Below are 24,632 nucleotides of genomic sequence, written 5' to 3' on the forward strand. Positions count from 1 at the left end.
ATACTAATAGAGTATATTAGGATTAATTTTTATATTATTTTATATTCAAAGAATTTATTTTAATATTTAAATATAATTATAAATATATTTATATTGTATTGTATTATAGTGTTTATTTATTAGATTTATTAATATTTATTATAGTATAATATAATAATAAGAGATTAATATATAATATATTCTATTATATACTAAAGTAGTATATGTAGAATATATAATAATAAAATATATTATATATTATAATATCCATAAGATGATAAGCATTTATAATATATTTAAAAATAATTATAACCATATAGTTGTATTTATTGGAGTATGGTATTTATTTACTATATTTATTATGTTTAGTAGTATATAATATAAATATTAATAGATTAATATACTATATTCTATTATATATGATATTGTTATATGTAGAATGTAAATAATATAATACATTAATATATTATATTAATATATAAGCATTTATTATTATCTTTAAATATAACAATAAATATAAATATATTTATTGTATTATAGTATCTATTTATTATACTTATAATAAGTTTTTACTATTAGTATAATATAAATATTAACAGATTAATATACTATAATATATTCTATGATATATTATAATATTATAGTGGAGAATATATAATAGAATATATTTTAATAATATATTATAAAATAATAATACATAAGAATGTGTTATTATATTTAAATGGAAATGATGATGATGATGATGTTGATGATGATGATAAAATAATAATAATAATAGTAATAGTAATAATAATGATGATGATGATGATGATGATAATAATAATAATAATAATAATAATAATAATAACATTAATAATACCTGCCAGTTGTAGACTACTAATTAATTTATAACCTATTAATTTATTTATAATCTATTAATCTGTTCTCTGGGACTGGCACCTCACCGGCTGGGCTTGAGCAGACCCCAGGTGCAACCTCCATGCCCAGCCCTCCTTCAAACCTGGCTGATGGTCAGTCTGTCCCCAAAGTGGGTTACTCCTGTGGAACAGCCACCTCAACATTCTCACAGGAGCTGCATGTCCAAGGGCAGAGCACCTGCTCGTTTTAGGGGCCTCAGCTGTTAGTGCAGCCAAAAGAAGTAAAAATGTCACTGCCAAAGGAAGATTAGAAGTTCGGATTCCATCAGCTGAGGCATGAAGGGAATCATGGAAAATATTCCTGATTTTGGTCAGTTTGAGGAATTGATACTCTTTCAAAAGCAGTTTCCTAGCACCAAAACGAGATCGTCTGAGAGGCATAAATATAGCTGATGAGCTTTTTAATGGTCTGGTCTCACTGGGAGGGCTGTAGACAGGAGAAATCTCTGCCCCCCCAAAAAAATCAGGTCCTTGCTCGAATCAGATCTGACACAGACGTGAGAAAATGCATATAAACCCTGCACCCAGTGAGAATAAATGTCTCACCTCCAGCGTGCCCCTGGAAGATTGCACCAGAGGATGGAATTGGTGCCTTTGAGCCCTGCTGTTTTACCCTCAGATTTACACAGCACACCTTTTGAGATGCAGCCCTGGGTCTGTTTGGTGCACACCCAGAGGGAGGGAGCCTTTTCCTCCTGCTTCCAGGCTAACTCCAGGCATTTGGCTCTGATCTTTGCTGGTGCCAGGGTGGGACAATCCCTGCCTTTAGGTACCAGAGGGATTCCAGTCTCAGGGAGTCCCAGATGTGCTGCAGGGTGTCACCAACATGTTTTATGAAAAATCCTTTCCTTAGGATTTTTCCTCCTGAGAAGCTGAGAGGCCCCAGGAACAAACTGCAAACAATTCTTATCTGCTGCTGTGGGATGCACCAGGTGGATCTGGGATTGGTCTCTGTGGTTGTTTCTGATTAATGGCCAATCCCATTCCAGCTGTCCAGGCTGTCTGGGTCAGAGACAAACCTTTGTTATTCATTCCTTTGCTATTCTTAGCTCAGCCTTCTGATGAAATCCTTTCTTCTGTTCTTTTAGTATAGTTTTAATATAATATATATCATAAAATAATAAATCAGCCTTCTGATACATGGAGTCAACCTTCTCGTCTCTTCCCTCATCCTGGGACCCTTGTGAACAATGCCACAGCAGGGAAAATCAATTAAAGGAATGCCATGCCTTCCCTGCCATGGGAAGGTGACAGCAATTGTGGCAACAAAACAAGGTTTTTGTTTTTTGTTTTACTCCAAGAATGTGGGTGAGGAGCTGGGGGGGAGTGGAGAAGAACAAAATTTGGGCATCTGATTGGGATCTCAGTCCTCACTGTGGAGTGAGAGCAAAAAAGGGGTGCCCAAATCAGAGGGGCTGGGGAAGTGCTGTGGCTCCTTCCCTCAGAGTTTTTGTCTGAGGTACTGGATGACCTTTATTCCAAAGTCTCTACAGTCTGATGCTATTTAAAATCCCAGAGATTCCCTTCATTATTACTATAAAAGGACTGGCACACATATTTTATGAAGGATCTCACATTGGTCACCAGAAAAGAAAAAAAAATTAAAAAATAAAAAGCTTTTGATGTTGGTCTTCCACTCCAAGCACCTCTGTTTAAAAGTCTCAAATTAGATTTTGTTGGAAGAAAAGGCACTGGCACACTCATAACCTGACATACTTTCCTTTATAAACTCATTTCTACTATAAACTCTGAACATAAAAGCTATAAATAGCACCTCCACTACAACTCAGATTTTCCCTTAGGCTCTCTGAATTCAGAAGCAATATTTTGACTTCAGCTGATTTCTTCCTTTGTTAATTCTTTATAAATAAATTCTATCACTTATTTATTATTTATTTCACGAGAAGAAAATTTGTAAGAATCTGTTTTCTGTCTTGTTCCTCTGGGGATAAGAGATGTGTTTGTAGCTCAGGGAGGGACACAGAGCAGTTCCCTGCTTTGTCCCATGGCACAGAAAGCAAAAAATCCCAGGAAAAACCAAAAAATCCAGAATCATGGCCCAGGATCCAACCTCTCTCTGCTCACTTCAAACTTCTGCAGCTGTTAAGCACCTGTAATTCCTCAATTAATTTTAATTTTAGCCAAAATTATATTTTTTTTACCTCTCCCCAGGTTTCCTTCCCTTCCTAAGAAGTTTTAAATATTTCTGCACTGTCCTCCCACCTGTGTGCTCCCCTCCTTTCCAAAGGGCATTCAGCTGGAAGAGGTTCTCAAAACTCTCATTTCTTGTACTTGTATGTGAAGGACAAAAGAGAATAAAATCTAACAACCTAGCATGCACTAGGACATCGAGAAATAGTTCCTCTAGATGTCCTAAAACACCTGAAAAATAATAATAATAATAATGCTGAAACCTGAAGAAAACCCATGAAAACATAATAAAATACTCAAAAAACCCCAACTATATGAAAAACAAATCTGCCAAAAAAACACAAACAAAAACAAACCCCAACCAAATGAAACAAAACAAAACAAAACCCAGAGTCATGAAAATATTTCTGAGGTATGCAAAGTTATTTAAGACTTCTGGGTTTTAATATTTTAAATATTTTAATATTTTAAGAATAAAGCTGTGAAGGCTCAGTTTTCCTTTTGCTGGCCATCAGAAAGAAAAGGAAAAGGGACTTAATTTTGTAGCACTGGCAAACCAATCCAGTGGGTGCTGCCAAAGATAAATATTGTTTGGTTTTCAGCAGGCAAAATTGGAGGTTAAGCAGCACTGTCTATGGTTCTTGGTCACTGGAGCAAAGACATTAATTTCACAAGAGACATCCACAGCTGCAAATTCAAGAAAAAACCTTCAGCACTTGCAAGGTAGCTGGAGGGAATCTCCTCACCTGGAAATGTTTTCTGGCCCAAGGGTTTCTTGCTGGGCTGTTCCTCAAGTCTCTAAAGGTGTATTTAGGGTTCTCTGCATTGTGGGTATGTGCAGGAAAAAAAATCTCAAGATTTCTCTTCAATTTGGCACTGCTGAAGGTTTTCCAGAATGCCAGTTTATTTTAAAATAAATATATTTATTTATATTTATATTTATATTTATATTTATATTTATATTTATATTTATATTTATATTTATACTTATATTTATATTTATATTTATATTTAGATTTATACTTATAATCATATTTATATTTATATTAATAAATTATATCTATATTTATAATTTATAATTTATATTTATATCTATATATTTTATTTATATTAGTTCTATTATTTATATTTATATTTATATTTATATTTATATTTTATTATTTATATTTATATTTATATTTATATTTATATTTATATTTATATTTATATTTTAGTTAGAGTTATATACACATACATAGACATATACATATTTATATGCATATTTATTTATGTATGTATATAAATCTAAATCTATATAAATATATATATATATAAATATAAAAATATATTACAAAAATATAAAATTGTAACTTTGAGTGCACTTAGATTAGTGGATGCTGGCTGCCATCTCTCTTTTGGCATTTAAGATGCAGGGATGAAAAGCAATTTGCAAGAACCTAACATTATGCTCATGGTTCTGAAGGAATCCTCCTGAGGATGAGCCATGGCAAAGCTTCTGGAGGACATTGCAGCACTCTGCCCTTTCTCAGAGAGCCCCACAGCTCCTATTTGTTTTAAAACCTGAAAATGTAACATCAGAAGTGCAGCAGTTGCTGTTTAAATGCAGCATAATTAATGCCTTCATGGGGGATATCTGTTCCAAGCTGTGTGTCAAAATTCATGATGGCTTTCCTGAAACCCCAAGGTCAGAAATGTCTTCTCCCATCTGCCAAAAAACTGGAAAACCCCAAATTATCCAAAATCTGTGGCATCCCCTCGTGCAATAAATAAGTAAATAAATTAAAATAAACAAACAAACAAACAAACAAATAAATAAATAAAGTGATTTTTACTTTCTGACATCTCCTATCAAGCACATACCCACAGAAAAATCATCAGGGCAAGGGGCCAGCACATGTGATAATTTTACCTGCTTTGAATAAACAGTACCTAAAATCCTTCAGATGATGCCTTCTATGGATCTATAAATCTGCAATTTCAGAGGCTATCCATTCTTTAACAGGAAAATGAGGTCAGAAAATCAAATGAAATATTATTGGCCCCTGAGTCAATGAGTCAGAAGACATGAGCACACACAGCCCTTGGTGTAATTACTCAGGATTTTTCAGGCTGCTGTATTAACCTTTAGAAAAGTAAATAGTGGAAAGCTGCACGACTGTCCTCAGCAAAGCTTGAGCCAGGACTGCCTTTTTTGTCTTCTGCAGAAAGAACAATAACCTCATTGCTCAAGGCTTTTTATTTTCCAGATTTTTATTTTCCTTTGACCCATGTGGACATTTATTTATCTTGGTAAAGTAAAGTGCGCAGCATTCACATCTAACACATCTTCAGCAAAGTGAATAAGGGGGGGGTTTCTTGCATTCCAAAAGATGCACTAATTTCCATTTATGATTTCTATTGTTAGATGCATTTTTTAAGTTTTAATTTTGCTCACTAAAATTTATGTGTCATTTAGAAGTGACAACCTGTATGAATTTTAGATAGGTTTTATCTTTGCTTCCACATCTCCCCTGTATATTTTGTTGCATTTTTTCCTGGAAGCAAGTTGGAAAGTTGAAAAAAATTTAAAAAATTCCCCCTAGATGATTCCCAGTACTCTCAGGCAGTCTAGATCCTTTTATTTCACTCCCACTGCAGCCTGTAACCCCCAGACATCTCTCCTCAATTTGGAATAATGACTATCTGAAGATGGTGGCCCAAATCATTATGAGTGCTGAGAGCTCCTCCAGCTCCTAAAGGAATTGCTGCTTTGGGCTCAGTGCCTCAACATCTCACCAAAGCTCACAAACCCTGCTGGAACCACGAGTTTGACATGAAAAAAAAAAGTGAGTTTGTGTAAAAAAGAGTGATATGGTCCCAAGTGAGCAGAGATTGATGACAGAGATGCAGCTCCGCTGGATTCCTCCCTGATAATCCCTCCCAAAGCCACTGGAGGTGGCCAGGACCAGACTGGCTGGAAGAGGATGGGACAAGGGACATTCCTGGGGACCCTGCCACGAGGAGAAATGAACACTTCCCTGAGATGAAAGGCATAACTGGCCTTGCTTGACCCAGCTGGCTGCACAGACACTTTTCACAGGTGACCCTGTGCCAGGCAAACTGCTGAGGCTGCCTGCAGGAATATCTGTGTCTCCACACCATCCCTGTGAGCAGGGGAAGTTTTATCATCTCATTTTGGTAGGTGCAGGGAGGGAGGACCAAGAGCCTCCAACTTATTCAGTCACAGAAGGATTTAAATCTGAGCAGGGGACTGAAGCAATGCTTCACCAGCAACAATAAATATCCTTACAGGAAAGTGTCCAAACTACTCAGCAGTCCTCTCTCTTCCATTAAAAGCAATACATAATTAAAAGGTAGCAATTAATATTGGTTTGCAGGTGCCTGGATCTCAAAATGATGCTGTGCCATGTTCTCTGCTGGCACAGCAAGTGCTCCCCTTGGAACGGGGAGGAGTTAGGATGGCAATGATGATCCTTGGAAATCCTGTGTGGGCTCTCCATTATGCATTGGGATGTTTCTGTCCTGAGTGACAGTGAGATATTATTATTATTATTATTATTATTATTATTATTATTATTATCATCATCATCATCATCACTGCTTTTAATGAAGGGATGGGACTACAGTCAGGTTAAAAACAATTTATTGCCCAGATAAATTTAAACAATTTATTGCTCAGTTTTAAAGGCTGTGAGATTTAAGAGGGCGAGCAGGTGGCTATAGCTTTAAGTGCTCATAAGTTCTTTGTTACAAGACAATATAAGACTTTTTAATCTAATGGACAGTTGCCACAAAGTTTATTTTGCTTTTCTAACCTATCACTTTTACCCAAATCTCCTGCAATGTGTATACCTTTATCCAATGGGCTGCTATCACACCTACATGTGCTTTTATTACAACCTCTAAACTCTTAGCTTACTCCATGTAATTAAATTAGTGCTCTATAAAACCCTTCACCATCCTACCCAATACAGTTCCTTACTTACTCAAGGCATGTTCTTTCTTACAATTATAGAAACATTGTGATTTTCGTGCTCAATGTCCGTGCATTGCATTTTTACACCAACCCAAGCTTCTCCCAAGGCTGCACCTCAAACTCTCCTGTGCCTGGGGAAGTTTCCGCCTTTCCATTTCCCGCAAGACTCAAGCACCAAAATGCTGGGATTCAGCTTCTCAGTAAAGCTGCCTGACTTGCAGTCACCCCAGAATTCCTGCAGGAATGACACAGTGCCCTGGAGGGATGCAGCAGGCATTTATTCACAGTGGCCTGCTCCGTGGTTTTATTCCAGGACAAGGGAAGCAAAGGTCAGCATCACAGGCCAATCTGCTGGCTCATCCTGTGGGAACTCAGCCCATCCCTCCTGATGTCCAGAGCTACCGAGAGAACCCTTGGGGGGCTCGGGGGTCTTGGAATGTTGCCAAAAGCACTTGGTGGCTTGATTTTGATCCATCTAGGGATGTGCCACCGATGTATGAGGAGATGGAACCTGTGGGAATTACCCGGGTGTGAAAGGTGAAGAGAAAAACGGAGTTATAGGGTAAATCCCAGATTTTGGGGTTTTTGTACAGGGGGGTTGTGGAGACAAGATGGAGGAAACAAGGCAGGTCACAAGGCTCTTCTTCCTTCTTCTTGTCATCCATCTGCTGTGGTGGTGTTGGCACTTGGGGATTGGTCTGGGGTGAGGGTGCACTGGGTGACGAGGGTGACAGGTATTGGGGATAAAAGGTAAATATGATATCCGTAGTTTTTGTTATAAAAGATGTGCCCGCCTTGGGGGTGGTCAGAGTGCCTTTGGCTGCCGTGCTGGTCAGATCCCAGTCGGGCAGAGAAGGGACTTTACAGATAAGATATAATAAACAATTCTGAAGACCGAAAAACCCTGGAGTCCAGACTCATCCTTTGAGACACAGCCTGCCAGAACCATCCTAAGCGTGCATGGGGACAGAGACAAACAGCTGAACTCCACACATCCCTCACTGTCCCAGCAGAGCACCCCCTGGAATTTATCCCAGGGGATTTGGGGATCAAACACAGCCCTCCAAGAGGCTTTCCCAGCCCTGGATCAAGCACCCACAGCTTCCTGAGCCAACCTGGAGAGGCTGATCAGCTCAGGGCTTGAGAATTGCACTAAAGGTCAAAGCCAGGAGCAATTAAGGGCTGGATGAGGGGAAATGGAGGGCTCTGCAAATGGGCCGTGTGTTTTCTGTATCAAGTCCTGCCTTTCTTCCCTCTCTGCATTCAGTTAAACACAGCTCTGACAAGACTTTTGAACATTTTACAGCAGCGCCTACCACGCACAGAAGAGCTGAGCTTCCCCCTCACACCCCCTGTTCCTGTCTGAGGAAAAAGCAATACCACAATTTTGATTTATTTCGCTTTTTCCCCCCACTATTTTTACCTTCTTCTTTTCTTGAAAGGCTCCAGAAAACACAGCTAAACTGGAGCTTTGGCCTCATTTTGTACTATCTCCTCCCTTTTTAATTCTTCATTCTCCCCAGTTTACTCCTGCAGTTCATGTATTTGAGCTTTCCATTGTAAGCACAAAGGCCAAAAGACTTTTCCTACTGGGAGTCAAGGCTCTTATCTGATATTGTGCCTTCAAAACCGGTGACTTAATAAAACAAACCCACAAGATGTTATGAGAATTTTTATTTTAATATTTTTTTTTCTAATGCTTTCTAGGCCACCTGCCATATCTAAGCTTCCATGACAGGGGAACATGAACTAAATTTTCCTTGAGGTAAACCCACTTGTATTTCCTGTGTGTTCTGTTTTCCTTACTTAAGTCTGGGGAGAGCTTATCTACCTGAAGAGAACCAGAATGGGATTTTTTATAAGAATAAAAAGAGTATAAAAGGTTATGGCTGTTGACTGGAGGAGTGTTTAATTTGTCCTTCTGCTCATTTTTATTTTAACTGAAACTGCAAATATTTAGTTGCAAAAGAAGAGGAGCATCCTTCCTCTGGTTTTCTTGCAGATAACAAATTTCCATCTATAAATTTCTCTGGTCGTGGGATTGTGACTCCATGGGAAAAAGACCCATTCCTCATAGGTGGGCCAAACAGAAAGCCAAAATAGACAGAACTTCAGGGAATATTCAAGCCAGATGAAAAAAGAGAAAGAAAAAGAAAAAGAAAAAGAAAAAGAAAAAGAAAAAGAAAAAGAAAAAGAAAAAGAAAAAGAAAAAGAAAAAGAAAAAGAAAAAGAAAAAGAAGAAAAGAAGAAAAAAAAAGAAGAAAGAAAACAAAGAAGAAAAAAAAAGAAAAGTCAAATTAGCTGTTTGGTGTCAGAGGAACTCATAGATGGTGTGGTTCCACATTAGAGACCTCCATCTCCCTCTCTGAGGTATTTTTCAGGGTGAGCTCTTGCCCTCCACCATGTGATCACCACTTTTACACTTACAATCATAAGATTCTGTTTTATTTTATGTGGTAAATTCAATATAAATGCAAAGTTGCTACATACATACATATATATGTATGTATGTGTGGATGCATGCAACAACTTTACATTTACATTCATATATATATATATATATATATATATATATATACACATATATATAATATAATATTTTTATTTTTAATGTGTGTATATATGTATGTAGTATGAATGTGTTTAAGCATAAATCTGGTCAGTCATCATTCCCTGGCTGTCTCTGGAAGTAAAGCCACATTTCCCCAGCACATTGTCAGGGAAAGGCCGAAGTCCAAAAAAAAAACCAGAAATTGCAGTAATTCAGTGGTGATGCAGAGATCAACCAACGTTCCTCAGATAAAAGAAAAGAATCCCTATCAATCACCAAATGCAGCAAAAATAAGGCACTTTTGAAGTGTGGCTTGACAGAATCTGTGTCTCCTGGTCTGGAAATAAATGTCTGTGCTTTCTCTTGACACTTACAGAGTTTTCTCTAAGTGTGGCAGTTTAACTTTTTAGAGGCAACCATTATTCCTTGGAAAAGTCATATTTATGGGACATTATCTCATAATTCTCTGCATAATTTGCTGCCTGATAGGTCTTGAAGAAGAGTAAATCTGAAGTTTCTATCAACTTGGTATGCAAAATGGACCACTCAGCACAGTAACATTCACCAGTGAGGATGCCTCTTCTCTCTCAGATTTGCAGAATGTGATTGGAAATAAATAATTCTCAAGTTTTGAGGGCCCAAATGAGTTTTGAAGTCAGATTGGTGTGAGCTGTTCCTTCAAAGATCTTATATTTGAATTACTTTGTTAAAGAACAGAGTTATGAATTGGGCCACAAAGTGTGAGCTGTCATTTGCCTCTTTAGATTTTGTTAAATGTTTTCCTGCTTTTCTAGGTGCCAAAATGTCTTTGTAGGTCGTTCTGCTGGTGCCTCAGTTTACCCCATTCTGTTTTGTGAAAACATTATTTTCCTTTTTTTTTTTTTTTTTTTTTTTAATTTTATTTCTCCATTCAGGCAAAACCATTTAAAGAAAAAAATTAAAAAAAATTTCAAAGGAGAAATAAATCAGTCTCTTCCTACTTTGCAATTTCTAAAAAAACCTTTGCATATTTTCTACTCCCTTTTCCAAGTCACAAATGAAAACCTTGAAGGGCACCAGTGCTGACTGGCCCTGGCAAAGCCCCATCTGAAATGTGCCTCTATTGTCACAGTGAGCCATTTATTTCCTAACCACTTTTGAAAACATGTCACACTAGTTTTGCCAAGAAAACATCTCCCCAGCTCTCTTATGAAGATGTTAAACTTGCCACTGCTGTTCTTCCATCCTGCTGGGGAAATGCCCTGCTGGGCTGGAAAGTTTTTCTTTTTGTCTGGTTTGATCAGAGCAGAGCTTACATTAAAATGCAGATGGAGCCAGCTATGGGGTTTCCTTTGGGGGGAAAAAAAAAATGGAAAAAAAAAAAAAATAATATCTACATGTTTCTCTTAGCTTGCTCATGGTGGGAAAACAGATGAAATGCCTGGAAACTGGGAGCCACAACCCAAGAATTGTCTATATTTTCTGCACCAGCAACAGCAGCTGAATCACTGGTCTCCCTGTCTGCTTTTTCAGCTGGGCAAAATCTAGAAAATGCTTGTGAGATGGACATCTTTGCTGTTTCTCCCTGGATCTTGGCTCACAGGGATGGCCCCAAAGTCCCCACAGCACAACAGAGTGACACAGGGTGACAAATGTGACCAGGCAGGCCAGCACAGGCTGCACCAAGCACAGTCACTGCATTTACACAGCTCTCAGAAGGGTTTAGCTTGGAGAAGAACTTCAGGACCATCAAGTTTATTCACAGCTTTGTGAAAACATTATTTTCCTTTTTTTTTTTTTTTTTTTTTTTCCAATTTAATTTCTCCACTCAGGCAAAACCATTTAAAGGAAAAATAAAAAAAAAAAAAAAAACTTCAAAGGAAAAATAAATCAGTCTCTTCCTACATTGCAATTCTTAAAAACCTTTGCATATTTTCTATTCCCTTTTCCAGTGTGAATGGGTTCTAACGAAACCAAACAAAGAATAAATACAGCAACAACTGGAAAAGCCCAACCCAACCCAAAAGATCTCTCTGCCTGCCTGACGTGCTGATAAAAGCTGAGTCATGTTTTGTGCACATATTTTAGACCTATAAAATCAAAGCTGTCAGAAAAACAAGTCACAAAGACTCGGCAAAACCTGACATTTTGATATTTGAAAATCCAGAAATGTAGTTTTCTGAAAACAATAGTGTTTGCATAAATCCTTCAGGTTAAGCATGAAGTGAAAATCCCAGAGCTTCCCTGCTGTGTGTGCAGCACCTTGGGGGTTAAAACAGCTGAGCAAATCGTCTCAGGCCACAGGCAGCATGATCAGAAAGTGGTGACCCCACCAGGGTCTGCTGCAGCTGCACCTCGTGTGCATCACTGGAATTTCAGCAGGGAAACCACCACACATCCTGTGACACTATTTTCCTCTGATATGGCTCCCATAAATCTTTTGATCTTGGCCCAGCACTCCAGTGCTTTCACATTCTTCACTGTGCTTTTCCTATTCCTAGGCAGCATTATTTTTATGTGGCTCAGGGGTGGTTTTCTTTTTTTTTTTGCCTGAAAATAAGTTTATGGAAAAAAGGAACCCACCAGCAATCACATAAATATATTGGAGAGCAGCATGTTAATGAAGAGGTGGGTAGCTGGCTTCAACTGGAGAGTTTGGGAAGTTATTTTGGCAATGAAAGTTCTTTTTCCTACATTAATTATGTCCTTCTCCCGTGGGGGCAGGCCTTGCTTCCTCCCCTCTTTGGAAACGTGCAGAGTTTTGCTTCATGCTATATTGACATCACCTTATGGGTACTCACATCTATTAAACCTGAGCAGATTTGCAGTTTGGGGCTTTATGAGCTGCTCCCTGATCAGCATGCAAAGAGATGAAAAGTTTTATTCACTGGGGGCTGTTGGAGTTTCTGTTGATTTCACCCAGTCACTGACGTGAGGAATGCTGATTATCTGTGTTTTTTCTGGACCAGACTATCCCAGAGCAGAGGATGCACACAGGCTGCCACTGAGCAACCCCATGGCAGAGGAGCTGGAACTAGATCACCTTTAAGCCCCCCTTCCAACCCAAATCATTCCACGCTTCCAACTTTTCCTGATTCTTTTTGCACTGCAGCAGTTTGGAACTTTTTGTTTCTTACCACCAAAGATTCCTGTCAAGCCCGTTTCCATTCCAACCTGCCTCCTTGGCCCACGTTTTCCTTGTGTTTGATATATTTCTCTGTATTTCCTTGCTCAAGGTAATTAGAAGATGTTATTAATGGAAAGATGTCTCAAGATAATGGTCTCCTGCAGTAAGGCAAATGCCAGGATGACATTTTTTGCAGCAAGACACATTTATCCAGGGACATTCTTCTGTCTCATGCCTTATTTTTTTCTTTTTTTTTTCTGCTATGCCAAGCCATTAACGATGCAGATTTTGCCCTGGTGTGCCCTGGAGTGGCAGTGACTCTGTGTGCCAGTGGAAATTCTGGTCCCAGGAGCCTTGCAGAGCCTCTCATTAATCAGGTTTGTGTTTCCTTCCCCGGTGATTCCCAGCACCAGCCTGGGCAGAGCTGAAGGGAAAGGTAGAGCCACCTCTGAAGCACAGGACTGAGCCAATTAGCTCACTTGCTGCTGTGATATTTTGACTTCCTAGCCTGTAATTCATAAACTTTTCCTGATTAATGGAAAAGCAGGCTTTGGCCATTAACCCATGATTTTGGTAGCAACCTCCTGTGGCAGTATTTCGTGTGAGCCTTGGGAAAAGGTTCCAGGGCAGCCTGTGCAGGCCACTGCTGTGTGACTTCTTCATGCATCCTTTAAATGTTTGGGGTTTTTTGGGGTTTTTTTTGGAGCTATTGATCATGTTTGAGACACCCAGCCCGCTGTCCTAATCTAAAGAAAACAAACAAACAAAAGTGTTTTCAAAGAGAAGGGCACAGGAATTGTCTGTTCTGCTGAGTGTGATGTTGCCACTTGATTTCCTGCTCAGTGATGAAAACCAGGAGAAAGTTAAGCCACAGGGAACTTGAATTTGCCCTGTATTTTAATAACCCTTTGCTCCAATAGCCACTGTGGCACTAATTTTAAAAATGCACAAACCTCGTTTGGGGGATGTGCAGTGGAAGCTGTGCTGATGGTGGCATTAAAAAAAAAAAAAAAAAAAAAAGCTGAGGAATCAGAAGCCTGTGAGCTGGCCAGATTCCATAAATCCCATCACAAAGTACGTCCAGATGCATGTCTGCCTGCCCAAAACTTTGTCATGGATGGGATGATTTTTAGAGCTGTGAGAGCTGACAGCACCTGAATACCTACCACTTAATAAACAATCCTTATAATGGTCAAATAAACAATTTTCTTTACCCCTTTAAAAAAAGGACAATTTTAGCTCTGACTGTGTCTGACATGGACATATACCGCAGGTGAAAAGAAAATTTAAAAAAGGTTTATGACCTTTTATCAGATATTAGAAATAATAGATTTTCTTCATCCATGCTTATCATTGACACAACATTCAGGGAAAAACACGAAGGGAATTAAGGAAAGCACATCCTATGTGATCAAGGACTTTCGGAAGGAGCTTTGAAATCCTTGCTGCTGGACACAGCTTCTCCTGACACGATATTTGTACAGAAATTTCCTCACCTCTACACTAACAGCCCAGCCCACCAAACTGATTGTTAATTTGTGGCTTTTTTTTTTTTTTTTCTGACTGAGTGGTTTAAAAAGTCTCTGCAAAAAGGTGTTAGTGGCAAATTACAAATAGAAGCCAAACTGATTTTTGGCACATCTAATGGACACTCAAAACACAGAGACAACCTCCCCTAAAAATATAATTTAAAATTACCCCTAAAAAAAACCAACTGATTTTGTTTTCTAATGGCAAACGTGAGTAAAAGTAACCGCTTACAGTTGAACTGCACCTGAATTAGTTACAGATGTTGCGAATGGACGGAAATTCTGCCAAAAAACCCCGGCGAAATCCACTAGGTGGCATCCAGAGACCGCGTTTGGGCCGCCTTATCTCCACAAAACCTCTCATTCATACGGCAGATAAAGAGCTGCATTATTAATTTATACCACTGCATCCACTCTACACCTAATATTTGTTTAGCCAGCTGCTTCCTCTAATCCTCCTTAAACACCATTGATTGAAATCCTAAGTATATTCAGAGTTTTTAAATTTTTTTTTTTTAATTTTGCTTTTTTTTTTTTTTTTTAACCCCTATCCCAAAGAACATTTTGTTACCTACAAGTTACAAGCTGCCTTTTCAGACTCAGCACTGTGTGCTACAGTTCCTACCAGCGGAGACAGAATGTCTAATACTTCCTCACCAGCAACAGAAGCAGCTTGTCGGGTGAAAATAACTTTTTTTTTCCTTTCCCTTCCCCACAAAATTCTTCTTTTCCATAGAGTTAGAGCAACGAAATACCCCGTCAGGTTAACAGCCAAACAGGAATGCTGAATATTTCAACTTCCAGGGATGGTTTAAGAGCTGCTTCAGTGAAAAAGCAAATGAAAGGCAGAAAACATTAATTCCAGTTCTCACACCTTAATCCCTGCAGCAAATTGGAAAACTTTTAATATATTTAAATGTAAGCAACTGCAAAGTCTCTCTCCACCTGAGGATCTCAGGACACCTTTTAGAGGGGCGGTTCATTTGGTTCCAGATTTCTCACTGAGGGGCAAAAGAATGTTAAGTGGCTTCATTAAATACTGATAACTGTCCTTTTGGCTCCAGGCTGTGACAAAAATATTCCTTTTGGTCACAAACCAGCATAAAAAGCATAACTGTTGGGGACCTACGGTAGGAAAAAAACTCTTCTTACCAATTTTACAAACTGTAACGCAACAGAAACCCTCCATCCTTTCCTGAAATCTTTTCTCCCTCTGCTCCAAGCTTTTGAAGTTCTCTTGGGTTTTGTTTGGTTGGCTTTTTTTGGATTTTTTTGTTTTAGTGTCTTGGGTTTTGACCAGCAGCACTGGGAAGAAACTGAGCTCCCTAGGTTTGGGATGAGAAGATGCTCTGCTCTGGACTGTGCTGTGAGCCTCTGGCAGGGACAACACTTTTCTTCCTGATGGGCTTTTTGCCTCTTTCTCATTGGAATCTGCTGGCACATCCAGGAATCTTATCACAAAGCCTGCCCTTCTGGCAAAACTTCAGTGAGGACCGGCCGTGTCTTCATTATTACATTTACTTTTTAAGGGGGTTTAACTTGTGAAAGCTGCTCTCCACATCCTTCCCACCCCACTTCACTTTAAAAATGAAAACCATCACAAACTGGTCTTTTTTTGTTGTTGTTTTTTTGTTTTTTTTTTTTTTTTTTCTTTTGTTCCCTCCTGCCTTCTTCCTCCTTCCCTTTCCCCCTGGCAGGTGTGTAAGGGTTGGGGCTCTCAGGTGATGCACTCAGAACAGCTTTGCTGAGCTGAGCTTTACAAGACTGAGCTTTTGTGCCCTCACCAGACCCAAAACCCCAAGAAAGGCAGAAAAGTGATGCCTGTGTGTGGCAGGAGGGCTTTGCCACTGCAGACCCCTTCCTCACAGCAGCCAGCGATGATTTTTGCTGATTGTGATCTGTGTTTCCCCACCTGCCTCTAGAAGCTGTGCTCATTGAGAGGGTCTGTGCCCACAGCCACACAGCCTCACTTCATCTGTGCTGCCAACCCCACACCACACACACTCCTGACAGAGCAACAGGAGCTCCTTCTCCCCACATTTAGGCATTGAAACAGATATAAACACGGATTCATTGCTGCTCATCGCCTACATGACACCAAGCACCAACATATATGGCAGCCCTTTCTGCCCTGAAAGACCCCAGCAGCAATTAAACCCTCACTAATTATACACAAACAGCAATAAACCTCCTGAATTCAAACACAGACACAAAGCTTTCCAGCCCTTGCTATCTAAACCTACCACACAAGGAGTTTTGCCATGAAAAACGTTCTGAATGGCACCTCTCCATGGGTTTGACCAAAAAACCCCAAATAGGCAGTAAAATGATGCAGCTATCAGAGTCCTGGACCAGCTCATGTGCAGCTACATCTGTAAGATGCTGAGGCATCCCAACCTTATCAGTGAGTGGAGATGGTGCAGGAACCTGTGCCAAACCTTATTCGGGCTTCCCTCGACAATAAATAGCCAAATATGACATCAGTATGCAACATAGCACATCTTATCAAAATCCTCTTGCTTCTAACTGGATCGGCAGTTCTAAGTTCTTGCAGATTCTCCTTGCAGCCCTTGAAACTTTTTTCTCAGTCTACCTTGCTCTTTTTCCCTAAGTCCTGAAAACTTCTGAAAGCATCTGAAGGGATGGAGATACACTTAAAGGACAACACAAAAAACACCCCAACCAAACAAACAATAAACAAATAAAAATAAAAAGGACAAATCTCAGTGAGGAGAACAATCCCACAGGAGGAAGGAAGCCGCAGAGCAGAAGTATACGACTTTTTGTCTTTCTGCAGCTGCAACATGATCCCTCCTTTGGTAACACAGAGCGCTTAGAAGTCAAAGACACCGAAGTTAGCCGGTTTCAATCCGCCTTTCACCCTCCTCGCCCTCCGCCTCAGCTGCCAAATTAGAACTCCCAAAAATCCCTCCAGCGCAGGCAGCCCCGCAGCTGATGCCACAGGCGCTGCTTGCGGGGTCCCCATCCCACTCGGAGCAGCAAAACAGTAGGAAAAAAACTTCCCCAAAAGTTTGGGATTTTTTTATTATTATTACTATTTTTTCCCTTTACCTTGAGCAGAGCTCCCTGCGAGTTGAGATGCTCTCAGGACTCTCCAGCAGCTGGGAACGGAGGGCAGCGAGGCGCAGGAGGAAGTTTTTGGTGCTCACCTGAAGTCAGAGTGTGTGTGTGTGCGTGTGTCTATGTCCCGAGTGTCTCTTTGTGGCTCTGGGTGGCAGAGGACCTGATCCAGGGAAGGGAGAGCCACTTTCTCACCGAGAGGAAAAGAAAAGCAACACGTCATGAGTTAAGTACGCCTCCAAGATGTCTTAATTACAGCCCAACGTGCTCCCATTCAGACCCCAGGAATGAGAGGGGGAAATAAACCCACAGGCTGGCGGTTTTCCCTGCGGCTCACACACCCACCCCCGGAGCAGCAGGCTGCCCTCTCCCTCCAGGTCCCTGTCCTCGCCCCTCGGGTCCCGCCCGCCCAGATCCGCACCTAAAAAAGCTTCTCTCAACTCCACGCAAGTCCTGAGCTAAAAGCTACACGCGGCTTAAAGAAGGAAGGAAAAAAAAAAAAAAAAAGTAAAAAAAAAAAAAAAAAAATTGGAGAGAAAAGAAAGAAGTTGGTAGTGTTCTTCATGAAGAGAGCATTGAATTTAGGGATTTAGGGTGTGTGACACCCTGAGAAACACGACACTTCTGACCACTTGCCTCCCAGCCCCCGCTCCGTTTTTACCCCCCACACTCCCATTAACTCCGAGGGAGAGATGCAGGAAAGCTGCGCGGGGGTGGGAACAGCTGGATCCAACAGGATCCCCTTCTGTTCCTCCTTCACCCCCAACTTCCAGCAGAGCTATAAATCCAGGGAACAAACCCACCTTCTCCTATCGCACCCCAAAACCAGAACACGCCTTGCTCAGGGCCCTGGCATCCCTAAATCCCAAGACTTTGTGCAATTCCTGAACGCCACCCCAGGCCAAAGTATTCCTCCAGCACCAAAACTTTCGGTGCTGTTGTCCCCTACACATCGTGAAACACAGAGCCCCAAAGGGATCTGCCAAAATCCGTGCAGTGTGTGTGACTTTAACCCTTTAAATGCCACGGCATGAAAAGCACACACAGTGTGCTTTTGGCACAAAGTCAAATCTCACGCCTGACAACTGGAGGCAGAAGGTATGGATGGTGTTGTGTCTCTGAATGTGTCTAATCTAAAAAAGCAACCAACCAAAAACAAAACCCCAAATCAAACAGCAGCAGATGAAAGGCCAGGCCTTGTTGGTGTAGTACATGATGGCAGGTTTGGGCTAAAATCATGTTACTTGTGTAAAGCAGGTGTTGGTTTTTACTCCGCTTGAGAAAAACGAGGTTTTTGATGCCTAAATCTCCCAAAAGCAGCAGGAAATAAACGTGGAGCTCCTAACCCCTAAAATTTGCTGGGTTAAAAAGCACAGGTGGTCCGGCCAACTTGGTCCTGTGGATTAATTTCACCCTTTCCCCTTCCCCCTCCCTCCCACCGATGCCGAGCCGAAGAATGCGGCCGTGTCACACCCACTGCAAATCCCCAACATCATTTTCCAGCCCGGACCCCGCTCAGCTTTTATCATGGTGGGTGTCAAACTCTCAGCCCGCACCATCAAAAGATGCTGCAGCCCATCAATCCCGCCCGACCAGGAAATGCCAGAGCCTGACACATCCTGGTGCCGAGGCACATCTGAGGGGACACGGGCTCCGCCAGCGTCACCCGCCCGGGGTCACCGCTGCTGCGCCTCGCCGGCGACTTCACAGCACAGCCCGCTGGAAGGGAAAGGAAAACGAAAATAAAACAAACCCCAGGCAAATAAACAGGGCTCTGTCTGGAATCATGGAGTGTCCTGAGGGGGAAGGGACCCACCAGGGTCATCGGAGCCCGGCTTCACAGGACACCCCGACAACCCCACAAAGGATCAGGGCATCGGTGTGAGGCTATTAATAAAATTTGGGGGGGTGGGTGGGTGGTGCGGTGGACACACTCCAAAAGGCGTGCGATGCACCTCTGTGCTGCAAAATCACCAGCTGCAGGTGGCCGCAGGGGAGGAATTTAGGGACCAAGGATGCTCGGACACGGCCAGTCTGGAATGGGAATGGTCTGTCCCCCATTCCCCGGGACACCGAGCTCACTCCGTGCTGGGGCACGCCGGGGGTCGGGCGGGGGCTGCCCACCCCCCTCGTGGGGCCGAGAGGGTGCGGGGAGCCCCGGGTGGGGCGGCACCGGCCCCTCCCGGCCGAACAAAGGGACGTTTCTTCGGGGCGGCCGGAGCGCGGCCCGCCCGTCCGTCCGTCCATCCCCGCCTCCGCCGCGGAGGAAGCGGCCTCGGATTTCAATAACAGAGGGGGCTTTGATGGGGCACGGCGAGAAAACACACCTCCGGCCGCGGGGCCAGGGCCGGGGGGCGGGAGGAGCCGCGGGGCCCCGCGGGAGGGCGGGATGCGGGATGCGGAGCAGGATGCGGGATGTGGGATGGGGAGCGGGATGCGGCATGCGGGATGTGGGGCGGGGATGCAGGCAGGATGCAGGAGGCAGGATACGGGGCAAGATGCGGGATGAGGAGCGGGATGCGGGATGTGGGATGCGGGATGCGGGATGCGGGATGGAGAGCAGGATGTGGGATGCGGGATGCGGAGGAGGATGTGGGATGCAGGAGGCGGATGCAGGAGGCGGATGCAGGAGGAGGATGCGGGATGAGGGGCGGGATGCAGGCAGGATGCAGAGTAAGGGGTAGAATGTGGAGCAAGATGTGGGACGGAATGCGGGACGAAGGACGGGTTGTGGGATGTAGATGCGGGGCAGGATGCGGGATTCAGGGCGGGATGCGGGGCAGGATGAAGGAGCGATGCGGGATTTGGACGCAGAGCAGGGCGCAGGATGCGGTCTGGGATGCAGGATGCGGGGTGCGGGGTGGGATGTGGGCGGGATGCGGGCAGCGGGGCCTCAGCACAGAGCTCCGGGGACACTGGGGGCACCCGGGGGAGCGGGGCTGAGACAGCGTCCCCCTCCCGTTCCTGCCCTCGGGGCCCTTCTCGCCTCGCTGTCCCCACCCTGTCCCTCCCCACCGAGGCGAGATGCCGCGGGGAGAACTGGAGCCCCCCGGAGCGCCATGAAAGTGACCAGAAATGGGCATTTCGCCGAGGTTTTTCACTGCCCTCATGTTCCATGATGTTTGTTTCCCCAGCACTCTTCCTGGAGTTGTTTACTTGTTTTATTTGCAGCGGGTTTGGGCTGAGAGACTCCAGGTCATCTCTACACCCTGTGCTGTGGGGTTTGGGTCAGCGAGGCTTTTAGGAGCCCTATTTTTGGTTTAGAGGCTCTCTTTTTGGTCCATTAGACAGAGTAAACCAAAAGGAACTGCAAAAAGTGAACCTGTGTGGTTTTCATTGCATTTTGTTCTAGTTATAAGTCAGCTTCAGGTAACTAAGAGGGTGAAACGTCACAGAGTCTTAAAATAAAGCCTCCTTGTAAATCTTAAAATTAATTCTAGCACCTTGTGGAGGTTTGAAGGTCAGTTAATGGAGCTGCTGGATACCAAGAGGATATATGTGTGGAAAGTTCATTTTTTCCTGGCTTTTCCACACTCATCCTTCAGGCCCCCACAGATGGACATTGCTGAGCCAGATGCTGGGCACAGGAATGTTATTTTGGGGCAATATGTGTGTTTCCATGCATTAAGTACTAGAGAGATGTTATCCTTTTGTTGACCAAAGGCACAGATTCCAAACAAGCAGAATGTTAATTATGAGCTTTGTTTGAGGAGAGAAATGCAATTCTGCAGGAGTTTTGGGCTAAACCCAAAATCTCTGCTCAGCATGACACGAGCTGCTTCACTGTCTCAAAGGAACTTGCCTGATTAACACCCAACAGAGGTTAAAAAGAAAAAAAAAAAAACCACCCTGATTTCACATACTTCTGACACTTCTGGGGGCCTGATCTGCATATCTTGATAGTGATGTTTCAGTATTTTTGACATTTGTGGAGGGATTTTTGAGAGATGTGGAGTGAACTCCAGCTGAAGAGCTGCTCCGCATGCAGAGCACTGCTCCGTGCACATCCATCATCTTCCCAAACATTAAATAACCATATCTTTAATAGTGATCAGGGATGCTGATTGTCTTTCTTCCAAGCATAGTTTAGGGGTTTTTTTTTTCCTTCCCCCTCCCAGTATCTGACCATGAAAGGGTGCAGAGTGAAAGCTGTTTGCTTCAACCCAGCTCAGATAAGATGGATAGATACTAGGTTTGCTTTTACCTAGGAGCACTGTCACCACGGGCAGCTTCACAGGCCGGCTGATTATTATTCCTGGCACCTCAGACCACAGCAACAACTCAAAAAAAAAAAAAAAAAGATAACATTCAGTACCATTTTGTGAAAGATTTTTTGAATTTTCCTTTTAATGTGGATGCAAGGATGGCATTCTCTGCCAAAGCAAGTATTGTCATTCGTGTTGCACTGGACTACAATGGGAAAAACATTTTGGAAACTCCCACTGTTGCCACTTAAAATTGGCTGGTTTTCAGGCTTCGAGGAGAAGGACACTGGGAAAACAGCACCCAAAGCATAATCTTCCAAATAAACCTAAAAACTCAGGGGAGGAAAAGTTTCAGGGGTTTGCTTTTAACAGGTTTATCACTTTGAATTTGGGTTGCTAAGTTGCTTTTAAAGCTTGCAAAAGTCCTGCCATCCTGAAATTCTTAGAAATTTTCAAATCCCAGTAGCTGGTGCCCATCAGGGATTTTTGTGTGGGGGGCAAGACAAGAAGGAGATAAACCCATAAACATACACAACTGATATAAAAATCAGGGTTCTTTAGTGCCACAGCTAGGGTTTGTCAGAAAAATCAGGTGTTAGCAGGCACATCTTCCTGCAGGAAGATGAAGTGCACAGTCCATTTTCTCTGTGCCACTGCTTTTAGCACCTCTTTTATTGCCAGCTCTCTTCGAATTTCACCGTTATTCATCCTGCACACATCCTGCAGGTCAGTGGTGGATCTGCTGCTGGTCCCCAAGGCACCCCAGACATCTCCTCCTGCCCTCTTCCTGTGGCCACTCACCCTGGATTTTGTTTTCAGGGAGGTGCTCGCTCTGAATCCAGGAAAAGGGAAGGATCCAGGCAGCAGAAGTGAAGCACACTAGGTCCCTGTGAGGAAGACGTGAGGTAAAAGCTAAGAATATGATGAAAAATGTGAGTTATGCACTTCCTCTGCTTGGAAAATTCAGCAGGGTGGACGCTATGAGTCACTGGTATAAAGCTACTGAAATCTGCAGGAGGAAAAAAAAAAAAAAGGGCAGGAGAACATACCCTTTTTATTTATATATATATTTTTTTCTTTTCTGGAAACAGCCCTACACATTCATGCAAATTTCTTACCCAAAAAGGAATGAAAAACACAGAAGAGAAATACAAACATGGTGACAAATAAAGTAACAGCCATTAAAAATTATTTAATCAAAAGAAAATATATGAAAAGACTGGTTTTCCAAACGGACTGAAAATAAAGGAAATTATTTTATGCCAGCTGAACAGTCAGCTTTCCATTTGAGATTATTTATAGATTCTCAGTCTACAGAGTTTTCTCCTTCTTTTTTACAAGCTGGGCTTCTTACACCATGAGGTTTTTTTCTTCAGACTGGTTGTCAGGTTTCAGTGAGGTATTTGTAGCTCTTTAAGACTCCTGTCTACATAACCTTTTCCTTTTTCACTGTACTCTCATTACTACTGCTTAAGAAATGGAACGCCAACAAAAAAATAATGGAAAAAAAATTCAGATTATCTCTCTCCTAACATCACTTTCTCTGGAGATGGATGGATGGGCTCTGTAAAAGGAATTTGCACGGTCTCCATCTTGCCTGATTGTATCAGGAGAATGATTTTCATATAAACACACTTTTGACTTGGCACTTCATCACGCAATCTTTACACAGCCCTCTCCAGAATATTCATTGATTTCTGTCTCCTGATCTGCCTTATCTCTGCCTTGCCCTGGAATCTGATTTGACTTATTAGCACGTTGGGCCGTGTCCAGGCTTTTCTGAGAATCCTTTTGCTGCTGGTTCTGCATCTCACAAGTGGCTGGGGCTCTTCCACGTGCCAGGCTAGGAGGGTTCCCTCAGCTCCTGCAAGCTCAAAATGTTAATTTGGTTTCTGTTCCCCTGATGGACCCTGGGGCTGAATTGGTGGGGCAGGAATGGAGAGTGATCAAGAAGCCAAGGAGGAAGATGAGTATGTAATTTGCAATATACTGTTTGTGATGAATAGTGTAGGAGCAGAAGCAGGAAAGTTTCTGCCACCAGCACTCCAGTCAGAAATAGACTTGGCATTTTCACCACACCTTCTGCAGCTCTTGCAGGTGTCCTGAGTGTTTGTGCTCTGCACACCCCAGAAATGAGAGAGTTTTATTCCATTAGACAGCAGAAATCTGGGTTAGGAGGTGATAAAAGGAAAATACTGGAGGCAGTCTTTGAACTGAACAGGTTCAGTGGTGGATAAGATACTTTTAAAGGCAAACTACCAACCTCTGTGGTCTTAGGCACTGATTTTTCAGGTAAGTTGAAAGAAAAAATTCAGTTCCTGTAAATTACTTGATTTCCTCTTACTGCTCTCATTTTTTAAAGCTACACATACGAGTGCAACGCCAGCTGAGTCTCAGGAGCAGTGAACATCCACTGTGACTGCTGGAAAACCTGTGAATTCTCCTTGTGTGGGGACTGCACCATCCCACAAAGATCACAGGTACAGGTTAGGTGGCGTTTCTCAGTCTGTATGAACCTGACTGATTTTTGTTGTTTAACACCACAAACCCCACAATTTCAGGCAGTTGTGGCTCTCTCAAAACTAGGGGTGACTCCAAGGAGTGGTGACATTTTCACCTGGAAAACAGAGCTAATTTCTACTCAGTGTTGGACCACCGTCAACAAAATGCTGCTAAACTGGCTGTGCCACCACCTTTCAAGCCATTCAGACAGAAAAAAAACCCACTTTTTATGGCTGAACTAAGGCAGCCCAAGCCGGTGGAAATGAGAACAGGAGGTTTCTGCTGCACGTCCTCCCAGGCAGCACCAAAACTCTGAAGGTTTTGGCCAGTCTTCAAAACATCCTCTGAGCCATCTGAGTGCAGCTTCTTCTTCTTCTTTCACTCCCTTGGGAATGTGCCACTGGAAAGCTGAGCTGCCTCGTTTTACACCAGGGCAGGCAGCTAACCAGCAGCTCAGCTTTCCAGCGGCACATTCCCAAGGGCCTGCTCTGGATAGCTGTGTCTGCTCCTGGCTTGTGCTGGGACCTGCTCTGTGCCCCCTGGGAGGCTGCTGCAGGGCTTGCAGTGCTCCTCTCCTGGGCTGGCTGGTGTGGGAATGTGGGGAGTGGTGGCTATGCCCAAATTGTGGCGCCTCC

At 42.6% G+C, this 24,632-nt stretch overlaps 1 protein-coding gene across 1 annotated transcript in view; it reads right to left on the reverse strand.

Annotated features, from left to right (window-relative positions):
- Positions 1 to 17,563, reverse strand: part of HAPLN1 (hyaluronan and proteoglycan link protein 1) — a 62,672-nt gene extending 45,109 nt beyond the window's left edge. The window contains exon 1 of the mRNA XM_009098095.2: positions 17,282 to 17,563. The gene's annotated coding sequence lies outside the window, so the exon portion shown is untranslated. The remainder of the gene's footprint in view (positions 1 to 17,281) is intronic.
- Positions 17,564 to 24,632: the final 7,069 nt, after the last annotated feature.

The sequence above is a fragment of the Serinus canaria genome, chromosome Z, assembly GCF_022539315.1.
Source record: "Serinus canaria isolate serCan28SL12 chromosome Z, serCan2020, whole genome shotgun sequence".
NCBI classification, from domain to species: domain Eukaryota; kingdom Metazoa; phylum Chordata; class Aves; order Passeriformes; family Fringillidae; genus Serinus; species Serinus canaria.